We start from the raw sequence: 18,922 nt of genomic DNA on the forward strand, positions 1-18,922 counted from the left end.
CTTCCTTTGATAGTTAGATCGTACTACCACTCGTACCACAGATCTATAAAAATGGCTCCAGCAGATATTAATTTTGATAATGCTTTACAAGTTTGGACATGTTCTCGTGTTAAGCCAAAAGAAAAGGTCAAATTTAAATTGAATATTGGCGATTTAGTTTGCACAAGTTAAAAGAAACTGAAGTTTGAAAAGGGTTATTTGCCCAACTGGACACGTGAATTATTTTTCACTACTCAACGTATGAGTACTAATCCACCAACTTATCCACGGGGATCCCTCTAGTGTCATGATAAAATTCAAGTATAATTACTGGTTTTCAAGGCAAACTTTCCAAAAATTCAAAGTACAAGCAGATGTTTTCTCTATTTCAACCTTACGTCTTACAGTCATATTTAATTTAAGGTGTGGAGTTTACATTCGTCACTTCGCATACTCAGACTAGAAATGCATCTACAAACACAAGTCACAAATATTACGATATAGTAATTTACGAAATTGTTTTCATTGTATAACAATTTCAAATTTACCGAATCAAGTTCAAAATATCTTGCAATAATCTTCCATCTGTCAGATAGATTTTTCTCTTCAAAGGACACTAACAAACCAAACTGACTGAGAGGATTCGGTTTTATTTTCCACACAGCTTTCTTTTTCTTATCCTTTCCTCGATAAAAGTAAAAGCTAAACTGTGAAAAACTTGCCTCAGGGTATTAATAAATATGTAAAAATTGAATGGGATTCGGATTAATAAAAGTTGCAATTTTTCACATCTAAAAAAAAAAAAGTGCTCCCCTGTGCATAGCACCACGCCATGAAGGTGTATAGGGGGTGTGGGGGTAACGCCCTACATTTTCTTGATCCGGTCATGAGTGAGGGTGATGTGATCAGCATTACGCCCCTGACCGCCTTTACCCCCCAGGGTTTCCCCCAGGTACCCATGTTATTCGACGCTGGGTGGGCGCCGGGGCCGCTTCCATCATTAGAAAAGTTCCCGGATTTGAACCAGCCGGGGATCGAACCCGGGACCTTGAGCATGGTCGTCAGACGCATCTAGGGATAAAAATTCAAGCAGAATTCACGCATAATTCCCGGAGCCAATAATTCATGCATAATTCCCGGTGAGTAGGCATCCTGTTATTGTATCAAAGAATGGAACTAGAGAATATACCCCCACCGCAAAATGACTTCGGACCTCATGTGAAATCTGCCGTAGTAAGCGGTCTATCACTTTGTAGCCTTGTATCTAGTGTTGTTTTGTTTCGAACTCTGAATTGTTTTTGCATGAACGTATTTGGCAACTGCTGATAAGCGAGTTCATTTCATTTCGTATTGTTAGTTGACACAGGAAGGGTGACTTTCTGCTGTTGTGTGTGTGATAAATTGCTGTGTTTTCATGTGGTGCACTTTGTGTTGGATATTTTCCTACTGTATGTGACTACTGTACAGGTGTATGTGTGATATGCCGGGAAAGTACTATAGTAGTGTGGAGAAAGCCAGTATTATGTAATGAGAGAAATAAAAAAAAAAACCTCAACTGACAGCCTCAGAACTTAAAGAAATGCACCCGAGTCTGCTGGAAAATTTTAAGTGTTCACACGATCCAGAACCGTTTACAGAAGGACTTGAATTTGCCGTGTCGTACTGCTGCTAAGAAGCCACTACTCGCCACCCGCATGAAGAAAGACAGTCTTGCTTTTGCAAAGAAATATGCACACTGGACACCAGCACAGTGGAGGAAAGTCATGTTTTCCGATGAAAGCTCATTCCAACAGTTCCGAATGGGAGCTGCTAAGATTCAACGTCCATCATCTTCAGATTGATATGACCCAAAGTATACGGTTCAGACTGTTAGGCATTCCCAGTCTGTAATGGTGTGGGGGTGTTTTTCAGATGAAAAGGGTAGGGCAGGTTTATATTTCTTACCACAAAACGTGACGAACGCAGACAGATATATCAACGTTCTTAAGGACCATTTAATGGATACGCTTCAGATCCACGAGTGTGATCTTTTCATGCATGATAATGCTCCTTGTCACATGGTTAAGAAGGTAAGAAAATGGCTTGAGGAACAACAGATAAAGATGTTAGAGAGGCCTGGGAGGCCCCGATCTCAACCCAATTGAAAATTGTTGGCATCGTATGAAGCAATTCCTGGGAAAGAAGAAGATTCAGAACCTGCAGACCCTCCAAACAGAACTGAAGCAAATGTGGTGCATTGACATGGACTTAAATTACTCAGTGATTCCATGCTCAAGCGCATCCAAATGGTTCTCAAATGTAAAGGCAACATGACTCCTTACTAATGTATCCATTTTTTGCTGTATCTAGTGGCTTAATAGCTTTTCACATAAATTTTCTATTTTTTGTGCTTTTGTTATGAGGTCTGAAGTCATTTTGCGGTGGGTGTAAAATATATATTTTATAAACCAGAATTACAGAAAGTTACTCTCTACCACAACAAAAAATTCACTATTGAGAAAATACTGAAACGGAAAGGGGATAAAGTGCTTGTAAAATGGAAGGATTTTCGCACGACTGCTTCAAGTTGGGTTTATAAATCTGACATCACTAGAATTTAGATTAGTTGACATTATGATGTGGAAGGAATTTTATCTTACTTTACCTTTCAATGCAAATCTGAGCTTGTAGCCTATTACCGTACAAAATTAAGTGAACCTTTACACTTGGGATCAATTTTCGGGTAGTTGGCAGTTGTAGAATTACATTTAACATGGAGTTTTTATAATATTTCTGGAGAAAAGAATATTATAGCTTATCAATACAAGCAGAAAAAGAAAAACAATATTTACTAGTGAAAGTGAAATCACTGAAGACTATTATTCAAATATCCCCTTTTACTTGCTAATATTCCCACTCCAAAAAGAAAATATCTTGCACATGTTAAAGTAGGATACAACATGGCCAGTGATTGTGCATATCTGGAAACAACATTAGATGAACATGAAACAATGAAGTTTTGATTTCTCCTCAGTGTTGGGTTTTTCCTAGAGTGTTCCTCAAGAAAAAGTACCTATATTTTCTGATATTGCCCCTGCCACTACAGAGTATTCTATTTATCCTTGTAATTTAGATTTTTTTTTTTTACAAAACTTGCTAATTCAATGAAACTGGACAGTGGAGAATGGTTAATGAGGTTGTCGGAAATTCATTTCATGAACACACTTTACAATATTCTAAAAGGTCAAAACGAAATTACTTGGACTATCAATAGCACAGAGAAAGTTTACACTTGGGATCAATTATCGGGTAGTTGGCAGTTGTAGAATTACATTTAACATGGAGTTTTTATAATATTTCTGGAGAAAAAAAACAATACAAGCCGAAAAAGAAAGACAATATTTACTAGTGAAAGTGAAATCCCTGAAGGCTATCATTCAAATTCATTTCATTATTCTTATTATTCATTATTCTGGCAAATAAACCGAGTGGTAAAACAATTGTTCCTCCTGGGTATTATCCTATGGTTCAGTCTGTCTTGCAGGTTATGAAGAAAAATCACATAGGTGAGGGACTTCTTCAATTTGAATACAAACCTTTATCATACACTATTGAAGGAAAATACAATCCTGAACTATTCTCACTCAGATTTCCCCCCTTTCTGGCACTTCAGTTAGGTTTCAAGCCAGAAAGAAATATTATTGAACAAACACATAGTCCAAAGCATGCGAATTTAGATGTTGGTTATCCCCAATTAATTATGCTGTACACAGATGTAGCATCTTATCAATATGTCTGTGATACAAAAGCACGGCTCCTTAGAATATTTCCATTCCCTTCAACACCTCATAGGCATTCACAATCAATCCTGTACATTACTTACATGTATCAAAATATTCATTTGACACAATCGAAATACTTCTAAGGGACAATGCAGGTTGTTAACTTTCATTTGTATTAAATGATTTTTCGGTGAAACTTCATTTTAAGAGAATATGAAATACGACAGGTGGCAATTATATAGGGATTATTATGTAAATGAGGCAGGCAGCGGTCTTCCATATAGTAGAGGAAATATACGGTTTCACCCGGAAATAACTGCATCACAAATGTTTTTTGTGCCAGATTGTGCGGAATGATATAGTGAATAATACATTAAAAATCCGCCATCTTGGAAAATAGTGGCAAAAATTCAACTTTAAAATTTTTAAAAAAATTATTTCTCGAAAACGGTGCATTGTACACAAAAAGTGAAGATGGCCAAAATGAAAGAACAGAAAATTTGCTACTTTTTTTATTTGATACAGCTACCACAAATCTTAATTGAATTAAAAAGATTCAAATATTTTCCTTAATTTTTAGAATTAACGTAAAAGTTGGTTTCTGACACAAAAAACAGCTAATATGTAAGAAACTATGTAAGTTACGTCCTAAAGTCACTGAACCAAATCCATAGCTTATGATTTCCTCTTGAGATTGGTTTTTCTTTCATCCTTTAGAGTCTAGGGTCGATAGACTATGGGCCAGTCAAGATGTTGGTATAATTTGGGGGTACTAATTTTCCATTATACCAGTTACATGGTTATGAATGGATGCCAAAAAACCATGCTTGCCATCTCAAAGTGGTAGCTAATAGAAATGCTGGCCAATCCAAGATGGCGGATGTTGACATTTGAAAAAAAAATACTCTCTCTGAAACAAACGGTCCAATTTCAACGAACTTTTCTTTACATGAAAGCTTAATATATGTTCTATATTTAATGTTATCTTTAGTTTTTCTATAGGAACAACCGTTAAGTAGTTATTTGCGGATTAGAAAACAAAATTGTATTTTTTACTATTAATTTTATATTTTATCATTAATATGTTAATAATCTAGGCATCTGAGAAGAAAATGTTCCAAACAAACATTGTAGCGTAAACGATTATCTTTAATTTGACATTTTACACTTGTTGGTTTTCACCTTAAAATTCATATAATACGAATGAATTATGTAGTGTGTGCATCGAATTCTTCTAGCAGCATGTGTCCTTAGTCCTATTTAATTACAAGTATTGTAACTGGTATCGACTATTGAACAGTATATGATTGTTATATACATGCAGTAACATTTAATAATAATCATAATAACTGATATTAGTATTGTTATTATTATTATTAATAATAATAGTTGTTTTTGTTGTAGTATAAACTAGCCATTAATTTTGTATAATTGTTACCGATGTTCATGGAACAATGTTATTGATTGATTGAAATTAACATTTTGTATGTGTCAGCACTTAGGCAAATTTTCACCCGTCATATTATATGAGGCCAAGCCCTTTACAGTGTATAAAAAATCACCACGCGTGTCTCTAAAATCTCCTTACCCATGGAAAAACGTAGGCGGTACTGAAGCACTCAGCACATCTTGTATTCCTATGAGCAATACACAGGAGACCGACCATACATACAACCATACAAAGATAGCCTCCCCGGTGGCTTAGTGTAACGTCGTCACCTTGCGATCAAGGGGACCCGGGTTCGATACCCAGTGGAGGCACAAAGTGGTTTGGATCCCACTTTAAACTGTAGGTCTACTCCGGAATTTTCCTATTTGTGCATAAAGTGTACTTGAAAAGAAAATCTCAAATCAAACAACACTACAAAGGATTGTGCTGGCCGTAGGTTCAGATGCCAGAACCTCGTTGGTCTCCAAGACTGCAGTTGCTGAGGTGAAGTACGTGGAAATGAGGTTAACCTTTGGGAGTGTTCGGTAGAACATCATAACATAAGTGTATACTCGTTATTAGTTATTACTAGGGGCATGCATATTTCGTTTTTGACGAAAAAAACGAAATTTGAAAAAAACACATTGTAGTGTTAATTTTTCATGTTTTTGAAAGGTGTGAGATGCATTTTGTGACCATGTTTTGTCACGAAATAATGCGAAATGAACTGCAAAAAGCGAAATTAACTCTTAAACACGAAATTCAGGGTTTATTCACCGACGCGACATCTTCTGAGGTCTTAATTATCCTGAGAGTTATGCAATTCCCGGAAAATTGTTTTGAACCCGAAATTGACTCCGTTTTTGTACCGAAATTTTGCTCTTTTATTTACCAAAAATATGTGCCTCTAGTTATTACAGCCGAAATGTCTGCCTTCAAGAAAATAAAAATTTGTAAAAACAGAAGACGGACCAGAAAAGTTATATTATATGTGGGAGAAATGCATTCACCAAAAGACCTAGATAGTTTTGTACAGTGCTGTCGTGAGCAGAAATTTTGATTGAGAATAAAGATGCATGATTTATCGGCTGAAAAATTTCATCGCATGTGTCGAGCCAATTTTACTAATATCAAGTCCTTAAGAAGACTAGAAGCAGATGCTTCATCCTCTCATTTGTTTTCTGAAAGTCCTTGCTCATCAAAGCATACTGAGTAACCCTTGAAACTAACACTCACAGATGAACACATAATATACATCAAGAATTGTGTTTCGTGTGACAATGAAAGGCTATCAAGGGAAACACTTACTCATGTTCCTGAGCTTCGAATTGATAAGAAATTGCTTGGGACTGCAATTCAGAGGGGAGAGGAAAAATTATCGCAATCAAATCACGGGAGATCTTAGCTGCAGATACTTTGCCTACACCAAATTCAGATCAGATAAACATGTACCTGGACACCCTGTTCAGAAATTTGATCTTGAAATTTTCCAACTTTGTTGCTAAAAATGCCATGAAGGGCTTATAATCTCAGCTCAATTTCATTATTTCTGAAAGCACAATAAGGCAAATACCCCAGTGCTCGACCAGTCATTTTTAAAAGTCAAGAAGCAAGGTAGTGCTCAGTCTGCGTTGTCGTCCGTTAATGGGGAAACCTGGCTTCGTACAACACTGTATTGTTCTCTTCTCTCGCTATCACTACCACTTGGTTTACTCAACGACATGCTGCACACACACACTAAAAACGTGGGAAAAACGAACAGTGGACGTAATCCTCTTAGTCAATTTCTCCTTCTACCATCACTGGGAACGAACCTGCCCTGTTCCCTTCGCTAATCGGAAAGTTTCGGAATGCAACAGGAACGAAGGGAGAACAAAAACAATAAAATGCAAATATGTTTATAATAACATTGCTTCTACAGAGGGAACGGTATAAGCTACAATCACGCTTGTTTTTCGTACATACTCGCAAATTCATTATCTTTCCATCTGTTGAACTACTGACACTTGAAATAATATATTTATATCCGAGCGCCAGGTACACGATTTAGTAGCGAGGTGAAACAGGTTCTGAACTAGACAACGCCGCACGTCTGTGATACGCTGGCGCTGTTCAGCAGTTCAAGGCCATATGCAGGAGATTTGACGCGCACTCTAGATTGCTAAATGTTCTATGTGAGTGTGAGAGACGTCAACAAGTGTGCTCACAGGAATATTGAAAACATTATAATGTGCATATATCGGAAGTGAAAGATATGCGTATAACTTTTTGCTGGCTAAAGATACGTTGGAAAAACCTTCACCTCTTCATTTCTCATGAAATTCTAGCCTGATTTGATACATCACAGCATCCCATTTACTTTGACATTTTTGCACTGAATTCAATATGGAGGTCAACAATATGCTGGACCTGCGCTTGACACACACAGCTAGAGATCTCCTTGTGCCTAACCTATTTCTTTCATGACCAATTATACTCAGGACAACTCTCTACATTTTGTAGAGGGTGTTATGGGACCTTTTACTCGTCATAGTTCATGTAATGAGGCTTTTATCAGTCACATAGTTAACAGTTGGGCTGAAAAGTTCGTAGGCTGACTCATAGATGGCGTTACTAGAATTAAATCCATGTGATTTTTACTTAGTACTAACCTTCAAAAGATACGTGTATAAATTTCACAGCTGCCGGATAATTAGTTCGTGAGATATAGCATTGTGAGTGAAGCAGCTTTTGTTATTGTGAAAAAAGCGATAAAAAAGAATTTCGTGTTAATAAAGCATTGCTTTTTGGCAAAAAAAAAATACTGTTGAAGCCAAGGCTTGGCTTGATAAACATTATTCGGACTCTGCACCAGGAAAATCAACCGTTGAGAAGTGGTTTGCTAAATTTAAACGAGGCGAAATGAGCATCGAAGACGATGCACGCAGTGGGCGCCTCAAAGAGGCTGTTACTGACGAAAACATCAAAAAAGTCCACAAAATAATTTTAAATGATCGTAAAGTGAAGTTCATCGAGATAGCTGAGACTTTAAAAATATCAAAGGAACGTGTTTAAAGGATGAAGTCACGAAAAAACGGCCCCATTTGAAGAAGAAAAAAGTGCTGTTTCATCAAGACAATGCACCGTGTCACAAATCAATGAAAACGATGGCAAAATTATATGAATTAGACTGCGAATTGCTTCCCCATCCACCATATTCTCCAGATCTGGCCCCCAGTGACTTTTTCCTGTTTGCAGACCTTAAAAGAATGCTCGCTGGAAAGAAATTTAGCACTGATGAAGAGGTAATCGCCGAAACTGAGGCCTATTTTGAGGCTAAAAATAAATCGTACTATAAAAATGGCATCGAAAAATTGTATGACCGCTATAATCGTTGTATCGCCCTCGGAGGCAACTATATTGAATAATAAAATCGAATTTTGTCAAAAAAATATTTTTTACTATGTTAGCCTACGAACTTTTCTGTCCAACTGTTACACATATTATTTTGCATCTTCTGATCCCATTGCAGTCCCAGAATTATTTCTTGATATGTTTTAGAGTATGGAATGAGGGACCAAATATATTTTTTCACAATTTTTGGTGATGACATGTTTTGATACATTCAAGGTCAAGGTCACGTGACAATATTATATTTTTATCCAAAGGTAGGCTTCTTAGATATCACTGGAAAGCTTGTTAAATTCCCTGTACAATAAGCTTTATTTGAGCTTCGTAGGCGAAATAGAAGCGTAGTTACAGTGCATTTAGTACAGCTAAGCCGGCTCAAAAAGATCAATTTATGCGAATTTTGACCTTGAATGATTTAACAATTACACAAGACAAACGAAACTAAAAATTTTCATAGTTACTAAGTTCCATGCATATTTTCAACTCCCCAAATTTCAAGAAAATCGGATATGGTCAGGTTGGATATTGCACATATCTGTGTGCCAAAAACCATACAAGCAAATTTAAGTGGTTTTTCCTAAAAAAAAAAAAAAAGAAAGAAAAAAAAAATTTTTAAAATAAAAATGACTATTTTTATCCAGCCTGGTGTTCAGCCTGCTGTGACAACCAGTTACTGTTTAACTCAGTAAACCTGTATATAGCCAGCCCGTTGTGTAAATCAACCGAAGGCACAGAAATAATAAAAACTAATCGCAAGGAGTAAAAGTTCTTTGACGATCGCTTACATTTATGCACAAGAAGGCAGGAGGATAATGTTAATTGTTCTCACCTGCAAACAGTAACAGCCTCATGTGTATGATCCAAACCATGCTCCTACTCCTGGCACATCATCTGCTTCCAAACAAGCCCAAAGATACTGGAAATAACAAAAGCATCTGCTGAAGAATTCCTCAGCACTACTGCCTCATTCCATATCAAAATCTTCCACGGTGGTTGCATGACCAAATTAGGATCATCAAATCGGAAACCTGTAAAGAAATTATAATGAATCTAGTATTCCCTCATAATAGCAGGAAAAGAACTAACAAATGTTTATAACAGTAAAAAATATATATCTGTTCTCCACTGAATGATGATAATACCCTAACGTTTGGTGCCTGTAACTGTTAAAGATTGTTTTATGACTTTATTCTCCCAGCAGAAAGACTAATTAACGTAGAATTTTGGCAATCATTGTCACACGAAATTTGAACCTTCCTTAAAGTAATGAGCACCGTTTTGGTTCCGAAAAATTGTTATTCATGTTGGGGAAAAAAAACGAAAAAATTACCTCACGCAAGCATGTCCGCTTCCCATCTACAAGGCAGTCTCCGTTCATAGAAGTGACAGTAAAGAAAAGTATGTAAGGTAGAAAGCATTTAGGATTATCATTAAAATGCTAAGGGAACTAAGCCTAACCTGCTTAACCTAACTATAGCGAACCAAACCTAACCTGTCTAACCTCACTATGAAAGCATTTATTGAAAAAAATTTTGAAACATTTTGGTGGCAAGAAAGTACACTTGCCTAACTTCCATTTATTTTATTGCGATTTCATCATGCTATGAATGCAATTTTTACATGGTTCGATTTCAATTTGTGTGTGTTAACACATACTGTGGAGTTTTAGCGACTACTTAAGATTTTGTTCAATATATGCTTTCGTGGTTAGGGCAGGCAGGTCAGGTTTGGTTCTCTTAGCATTAAAATAAAGTCCCTAAATGCATTCTACTAAGGTTTCAATTTACTTCTGTATTCATTCCCACTAGTCCACGATACTTACAGCTGCTTATCAATGGAGAATACCTTGTACATGGGAAGGGCCTATGCTTGAATGTTGTTTTCGGTACTAGTTTACTATTGTTCGGACAGATTTCTTTATTTTTACAGAACAAAACTACTTACCATATTAAGTTCCTGTAGCATTGTCTAACATTGGGAAGGTGTTTTGTGTGATGTGGGAATGTATGATAGGGAAAACTCATGTTGTTTGTTGAAAATTAATTCTCAGACGTAGAATAGCCTTTGGCGCGTACACCTTCGTACATCATCATGCGTTGTGATTGTGTTTTGTTCATGTTCATTGGGTATCCAGTGTTTCGAACAGTCTGAGTTTGCAACAAAAGTTAGAAGCATGACGTGTCGTGGATGCGTGGTGAAGTTTGTACCAGGTGTGGAAGATAACAGTAAAAAGAAGGTAAAGTGCTCCCCTGTGCATAGCACCACGCCATGAAGGCGTATAGGGGGTGTGGGGGTAACTCCCCACACTTTCTTGATCGGGTCGTGAGTGGGGGTGATGTGATCAGCATCACGCCCCTGACCACCTTTACCCCCCAGGGTTTCCCCCAGGTACCCATGTTATTCGACGCTGGGTGGGCGCCGGGGCCGCTTCCATCGTTAGAAAATTTCCCGGATTTGAACCGGCCAGGGATCGAACCAGGGACCTTTAGCATGGTAGTCAGACGCGTTACCGACTGAGCCACCGCGGCCACTGGAAGATAACAGTGGATTTTTTAATTGAACACGGGATCATGAAGAAAGGAAAGGAATGTCGAAAATGTGGCAGTGAATGTAAGCTACTCGTTAGAAGGAATGGACTGTGGGTATATGCCTAATATGACATGTCGTGGATGCGTGGTGAAATTCAGGTAAGCTTTCCGTATCCTGGAAACTGATTTCTTCAAATTTAAAAGTTTGGGGCTCATTTGCGGGCAGGTGGCTCTGGCCAATTTCTAACATGCCTTTAACAGGGACTCTATAAAGAAAGGCGGGGCCGCGGTAGCGATAGGTCAATCACCCCATGGGCGGAGCCAGGACTCTGTTAGAAATTTGGACTCGAAAATATTTTTTTAGTTTAAATTTCCCACCGATTCTGGGATGGATAGCTCCAAAAACCATTCACGTATAGCGCCACGAAAGATTACAATTTTCTTCGTAAAACAATGTGAAAAACTTTTTTTTTAAAAAAAAATTGATCAGATGAGCTTTGTTCACAGGTATTTCTTGGGTTCCGAAGGTTGAAACACTGCGTAACAAATGAAAATTGACAAAACACAAGCACGACCATGTAGGAAGGCGTATGTACGTGCCATATTGTGTCCCAGGCAAGCGTAACGACTACGAGAAAGAAGTACTCGTTATGTGAAAAATTGAAATTACTTTGATCAAAAACACGTCAATACACCTTAAGGAATGTTCCGCGAAGCAGATAGGTAAGTACGAATGTCAAAAATTGATGGAAATAAGAAGTTATAGGTGTCCGAAGGATAGTAAATTTTTGCCGTCATTAACACGTACAAAAATGCCTACTTTTTACTTGATACATTTTATTCCAAGCATAAATAAATGTATTTTTTGCTTGTCCCATTGCAAAACTAAGTTCTATTTCTTTAAATAAAAACTGCATAATTCTGTGCTGAAACTACCCAAATAAACCTAGTCATTGACAAAATAATATCGGTTTACAGTAAAACGATATTTAGTGACAGTAACTCAATCTACCAATTTACTTGCTGTGATGTGAATGTTAAAGGCCATATATTCGATTTGGTAAATATGCGATATCGCCCAAACGGATTTCCTCAAATTTACATCAGAAACTACTTACTGAAATCAGTTTCTGTAGCATTGTCGAAGTTCTTCGAGGTATTTACTTTCACGGAAACTGAAAACTTCACCACAGAATGATGCAGAACATGAAATAATCACTTTTTATGTAAGGAACTTGCATTTTCTGTAAAGCGACAACATTATGCAGTTGTTTCCATTATGTACCTGTAGATGGCGCGAGCGTCTAAAGTCACGCGTTCTCGCCAGTGTTTCCAAACGTGCCTTTTTTTTACGAGAATTATTTTGCTTACCTAACTAAACCTTGCCGGAAATGGTCCATGGGGCTATCGTGAATGATTTTTGGGGCTATCCGTCGATGGTTCATGGGGTTATCTGTCAATGGTTTGTGATGACATATTGAACACGAAAGTTGGTATTTTTTGGTGAAGAAGGTTGAAACACTGCATACCCACTCCAAATCGACAAAACACAAGCACGACGTGCAATATCCATGACGAGTGCACGCCATATTGTCTGTTACCCAAGCGGAACAAGGAAGATAAATAATGACTGGTAATATGAAAAGTTGACACTATTTTATGGAAAAAGGAATAACTTCACCTTAAAGAATCTTCTGCGATGCAAAATAGGTAAGTATCAATGCTAAAATGAACGAAATAAACGAGAGAGGTGTTCGGGCGATATCGCATATTTACCTTTGATTCTATTAGACATTCCATATGTAATTCCTCTCAAGACCGCACATTCTTAAATTGGTTGAAATGCAATGTCTGTTGTTTCAAGGCTTCTGACATGACAGAAACCTATGGTATTCCTTATGCTTCTGATAAACTAGCTGAAAATTACAAAATAGTACCGAACCAAGTTCTTCCATGATTATCTTGGTAACCTTCAAAATGTGGATGTAATCAGGCTGAACTATTGCGGCACAATAAAGACATATTCAGGTTGCATCTACTGTTATGAGGTGTAAGTAGTTTGCTATTTTATACATTGTCAAATGTTTAATCATTAACCACAAAGCATAATATGGAAAAATACAGATGAGTTATCATTATTATTATTATTACAGATTGCAGTTAACCTAATCGGTCTAATCTAAGTTATATACTCAGTATGTGAGAGAAAAAGGTTCATGAAACGAAATAGTGTGATAATACCGGAAAAAATCTTTTGATAATTCCAGCAGTATTATTCCACAGAAACAATTATTCGTGGAGGTATATGGTCCTGGAAGAAATGTGTCCGGGGAATATCAGATTAGTACCATTTTAAAAATGGTACTACTATACTATACCGGAGACACCTATCAATGATTTATTACGTAATTTTTTACATTGCTAACGTACTATTCTGCATTGCGGAACATTTCTTTAGGTGAAATAATGAATTTCTAACGAAAATAATGTATCTTTCTTACATTAAAGAGTACTTACTGTTGTTCCTTATTTCCATACAATATTGCGATAGCTTACCTGTTCATCGCAAGTTGTGCCAGTGTTTTGTCGATTTGGAGTGTGCATGCAGTGTTGTATCCTTGTTCAACGAAAAATACCTAAATTTTAAAAAAAATTAAAAACACTTCACGTTATTTTTTCACGAAAAAAGTTCAATTTTCGACAAAGAGTAATTTTGAAACCATTGACGTTAGCCCCAAAACCATTGATGTTAGCCCAAAAATTCACGATAGCCCAATGAACCATCACGGGGACGAGGTATGCCTACTAGGTTAGGTTAGGCCTGTTGGGTTAGGTTCCATTAGCACTCCCTTCATTCAATTTAGCATATACGGACAACGGCACATCATATTATAGCGAAAAGACTGCGTGGGTTGAAACACTGACTACGGCGTTTACGTCATCAAACACATGGAACTTTGTGCTCTCATGCAGAAAGCAAATGGCGGCAGCAGCAATAGCGCGTCGGAAATAGATTTACGTAGAAAACCACATGCATTCGCATTAAAATGGATCAAAACTACATTCCCGAACATCAACAACGATACAGAAAATGATTTGCATAAGTACTTTCTCCTGTAAATTTGAAGAAATCTGTCTCAGGTATAGTAAAGTGTTACCTTAAAAATTGCTCTTAGGAAATTAATATAAGCAATTCACAATTAGGTATTACAGAAGTAAACTGACAGTTACATACCTTGGCACCTGTTGTGCCTTCATGGTTCCGTTCTTGGCCAGGTGTCCTGAAGTAATGAATCGGATGGAATCCGACATTATCCTGATTAAAATGAAATCTTTCTCCTACTTAAGAACTCAAATAGGGTCTTCCCACTAATTATTGGGACAAAAAACAAAAACGTTACGTCAATATTTCATTCATCAAAAGGACGAGCCGACGAAACAGTAGCGGTATTCTTTGCCCGTGCCCTATGTTCCCGGTAGGCAGTGTTGCCACAATATCAGGGCATCATTTCCCTTTGCAAGACAACAATTTCCCTTTTCGCCAGATTTTTCCCCTTCAAAATAATAATAAAAGTAGTAGTAGTAGTATTTTCGTTTGCTAATGTTTCATACATTAATAATGTAAAAAAAAATAACCACGTGAGTCAGATGTCCCAGGTTCTAACCCTGGTCAGACATGTACTCCACAGTGCAAATTAAGATTTTTGCTTTGGGGGAGGGGGATGCCCACTTCTTGACGTGTTTTCTCGCCTGCTGTTTCGTGAACTTTAAATGCATTTGGTAGCATAATTTATGTATTTAAATTTCCTGACACGGTCTTTTAGCAAGTTCGACTTAATAAAAAAATACCGTTAATGGAAATACACAATATAATTTTTAACTGTAATGTTTGTCAATGGATAAATAATTAATTGTGGTATATTTATTTTTCCTCCAGCACTTAAAATACTTTGTGTGAAGTGAAGCCTACTTTGAGGTCGCCTTGCTGGCCACTATAATGACTCTTATCTGTTTTTTTAGTCATAATATATGGAAAAAAATAATCTGATGTACACCCAACGGCAAAATAAATAGTAGGCAAAATGTCCATCACCATTTTCATTCAGTCCGTTTTCCACAATGTGATGACCATGAATTGAAGTAAAAACGTTATTAGGCAGAGGACAACATCTGCTATGTATCCTTAAAACAGCACAGGGCGTGGAATAAACAGTAATGAAAATAGTGATGGACAATTTGCCTACTGTTATCTTTGCCGTTGACTTTACGTGAAACACAACTGTAATTTCAGATGCTGACCGTGCAAGCGCCATACTGAAAGGAAGTGAATGATTTATACAAAAAAAGAACAACATTAGAGCTTAATTGCTTCTATCCCTTTGCTTCAGTACTTTAAACCACTAAATAACGGGTTTTGTCTAATTATTCAACTACTTTCTTGTAATTTGTGGGGAAAAATCGAGCTTTCATTTTGAGAGTGAAAATTATTTCTAGGTCATTATTTTTACCATTTTTAGGTAATTTTAAAATAATTTTAAGGGTCATTTTTTTTTAGATAACATTACACGTAATTTAAAACACAGTGGCGGCGATGGGGTTCCAAAATTGGGGGTCAATGTGGCAAAACTGGAGGGGATGGGGGGGACAAGACAGTTTACTTTTCCTTGATACCAGTGGCGGATCCCGAAGTTACAGTTGGGAGGGGTGAAATTTGGTTGGGCAGCTCACCTCATCGAGAATCAGTTCTAATCTACACTTGCACTGTTGATTTCCATGTTCTAGAGACTGGAGTATTGTCTTGCAAAAATAGATGTCCAGGGTTGGAATAGGTCAATAATATGGTTATCGTAATTCCTCTCATTTACACGGTAAACTGAACGATCATAGGAGGAATAAAGTGAATAACTAACGAAAACAAAAGAGGTTCTTTCAAGGGGTTTCGGATTCGATCCCATTTTGAGGCATATTGCACAGTAGTTGAGATCCAAATTTAAACTGTAAGTCCAATTCCGAAAATAAGGTAAACTTTAATCAAACTTTAAAAAAATATTCTTAAGTCTGTTAAACTTAGTGATAAAAGACAAAACATTTGAATCTTCAAAAATATTAGGCATAATAATATATCCAAACTTCAGACAGTTGGGAGGGGCGATCGCCCCTATCGCCCTCCCCCTGGATCCGCGCCTGCTTGGTACGTAGGTTTAGCATTGAGTGGGGGGAAAAGCGGCAAAACGTTGCGGGGCAACTGCCCCCATGCCCCCTAATTGCCGGCACTGAACACGTATTATATTTACATATCTTACCTACCTACAAATCTCTTGTGAACACTTTAACACGTATAAAATATCAGCTATAAGCCATGAAAATTTAAGTGGGAAACAGCCTGCTGGTCCCTTGGCTCGGTGAGGTTGGTCAGTTGCAGAATGGTTTCTTCTTTAATCCACAAGGCTGCATACTTTTCGGCAGGGAAATCTTTGATGACCAGACTATATGGCCACGAATGATATTTCAATATCCAAGGATCAGTCAACTCTCAGCTAGTCTTATGAAATTTCCTTCAGGTCCATCTTAATATTGACATTGCATCTTCGTCTTGGCCTTCCCACAGGTCTCTTATCATCAGATTCGCCGACAAGAATCCTGTAAAGTTTTCTATATTCTCCCATGTGTGCAAATATTGATGCCATGTTTGTATCACGTGTATATTGCAAAAACGAAAACATAGGCCTATTTACCCTTTAATCTCCGAAACATTCAGTTGTAACCAGTGGCGGCGATTGGTTTCCAAAACTGGTGGGAGGGTGGGGAAGGTGCCAAAACTAGGGGGCAAGGACAGTTTACTTTCCCTGAGAATAGTTACAGGATTAAATAACGAATTATTTTTCACAATATACAGCAATTCAAGTTTGATGAATAAATTGTAATATTAATTCATCATTTTCAAAAATTAAATATATAATCTGTTACATTTAAAGCCATCTGGAAAAACACAATGCGAGGTGAGATTTTATTTCAGTACTGAAAAATTTTCATAGGATAAAAAAGAAAATATATCAGTTTCTTTTCCTGCTTTGAAAGAGGCTAGATTAATTTCAACAACGTAAAGGAAGTAGGTATTTAAAGGAAATTAAATTTGATTACTACTAGCCAACAATTGCCCATTTGAAATTTTGGATACAGTAAATGAAGTGTACAGCGGGATGCATAAGTATTACCAAGCAAATCGTCCATATCTATGTTTATTCTCTCTGTTTTATGGAAGGAGGGCTTCAAGAATTGAAACAACATGCTGACAACCTCTTCTTCATACTACTCAAAAATCCGTTCTTTAAAAAACAGGATGCAAGAGAAAAATTAATGAAAAACAGTCATGGACAATTCTTGTACATCTCACAGTACAAGTTAAAGTTTTCTAGGAATACATATAAAAAATCATGGGGATGGAGTCCTTTCCCTCTGACCACATTTTACATTTTTATTGACTCATGGTTTGTGAAAGCGTAATTTTCTTTGTATTTCGTAATATAAATTAATAGTAAACTTGTTTTCTAGAAACAACACCACTTATCAATAAAAGTAAGGAGTTGAAAGGTTTCGAATAGCAAATCCATTAAGCATAACTTGTAAAACGTAAAATACACTTAAAAAAAGGTAAAGTGTTCCCCTGTGCATAGCACCACGCCATGAAGGCGTATAGGGGGTGTGGGGGTAACGCCCCACACGTAAAATACACTTAATTATATTTATAATGTCAAAACTCCTTACTACCTAATTACACCTGTTAAAAAACAGAATCTATTCCGAAACACTGAGCATTGCATTGCAAGGATTTATTGATAGAAATAATGCAGCTCTCTTAAATTGTGCAACAAAATATTGTCGAATACTAGATTCTGTACAAATATTATCTCGGTTTAAGGATTTATTATTTCCCATGGACTAATCCACGACTATCAATAAAATAACCCTAAATAAATAAACATGAATATAAAGTGTACTTGGTTCGTAGCACGAAAGGTTTTTCTGTTTGTTATTTTTTCTTGGATATGGAACAAGTCCCTAATATGAAAAAAATATTTTTTTTAATGAAACTTTTTATTTTGATTAAAACGAGAATGAGACACTGACCTCTGTAAGTCCATAATTCACATCGAATGACTTAGATATAAAGGATTTCTTAGACCACAAAGTTACATTTTTCGAAATATATTCATTATAAGAACAGTACAAATGAGAGCTATTCCATTTTCTCCATTAAATATAAAATCCAGTGAAGTCAAAAGTGACCTAACAAACTGATCCTGGCTTCTGAAAATCAAAATCATGCTTCGACTCTCCTGTCAGTAATGGTATGGATGTCAGTCCCACTTTAATTTTGTGATTATCTATTGCTATTAAGTCATCCTCATGCTGATTGAAGAAAATATTGGTTTCAAATGCTTAACTGTTACTTATTTTAAGATTCATCTTGAAAAGTTTTCAAACGAGCATGTTCGCCAAAATTTTAAATGGGACCACAGTTCATCCACAATTTTGATAATGAATATTACAAGAAACAACACTCGATTCATTTCCTTTTGCCGAAGATATTATCTTGCTTCAGAATCAGCAAAAGATACAAGCATTTCTTGATTTGGCTCTAACGAGTTAGTTTCATCTTCACTTCTTCACTGCCATTAATATTTAACCACAAGTTTACAGTCTATTTTAAAAGCAAACTGAGCAAGTAAGTAATGTGGCAAAAAATTAAGAAACTGCAGAGTGTATCCAAAGCATCCATATCGAATATATTGAGACAAAATTGCTTTCAAAATAAGAGCTGCACAACTAGAAAC

The 18,922-nt window shown here is 36.7% G+C and overlaps 1 long non-coding RNA gene across 1 annotated transcript in view; it reads right to left on the reverse strand.

The window, feature by feature from the left end:
- LOC145985992 (uncharacterized) overlaps positions 1-14,539 on the reverse strand; it is a 56,342-nt gene extending 41,803 nt beyond the window's left edge. The window contains exons 1-2 of the long non-coding RNA XR_014441475.1: positions 14,323-14,539; positions 9,389-9,587 (exon numbers count right to left, since the gene is read on the reverse strand). This is a non-coding gene — a long non-coding RNA (uncharacterized LOC145985992). The remainder of the gene's footprint in view (positions 1-9,388; positions 9,588-14,322) is intronic.
- Positions 14,540-18,922: the final 4,383 nt, after the last annotated feature.

This window comes from Lepisma saccharinum, chromosome 3 (assembly GCF_977018435.1).
Source record: "Lepisma saccharinum chromosome 3, izLepSacc3.1, whole genome shotgun sequence".
In the NCBI taxonomy this organism is placed as follows: Eukaryota; Metazoa; Arthropoda; class Insecta; order Zygentoma; family Lepismatidae; genus Lepisma; species Lepisma saccharinum.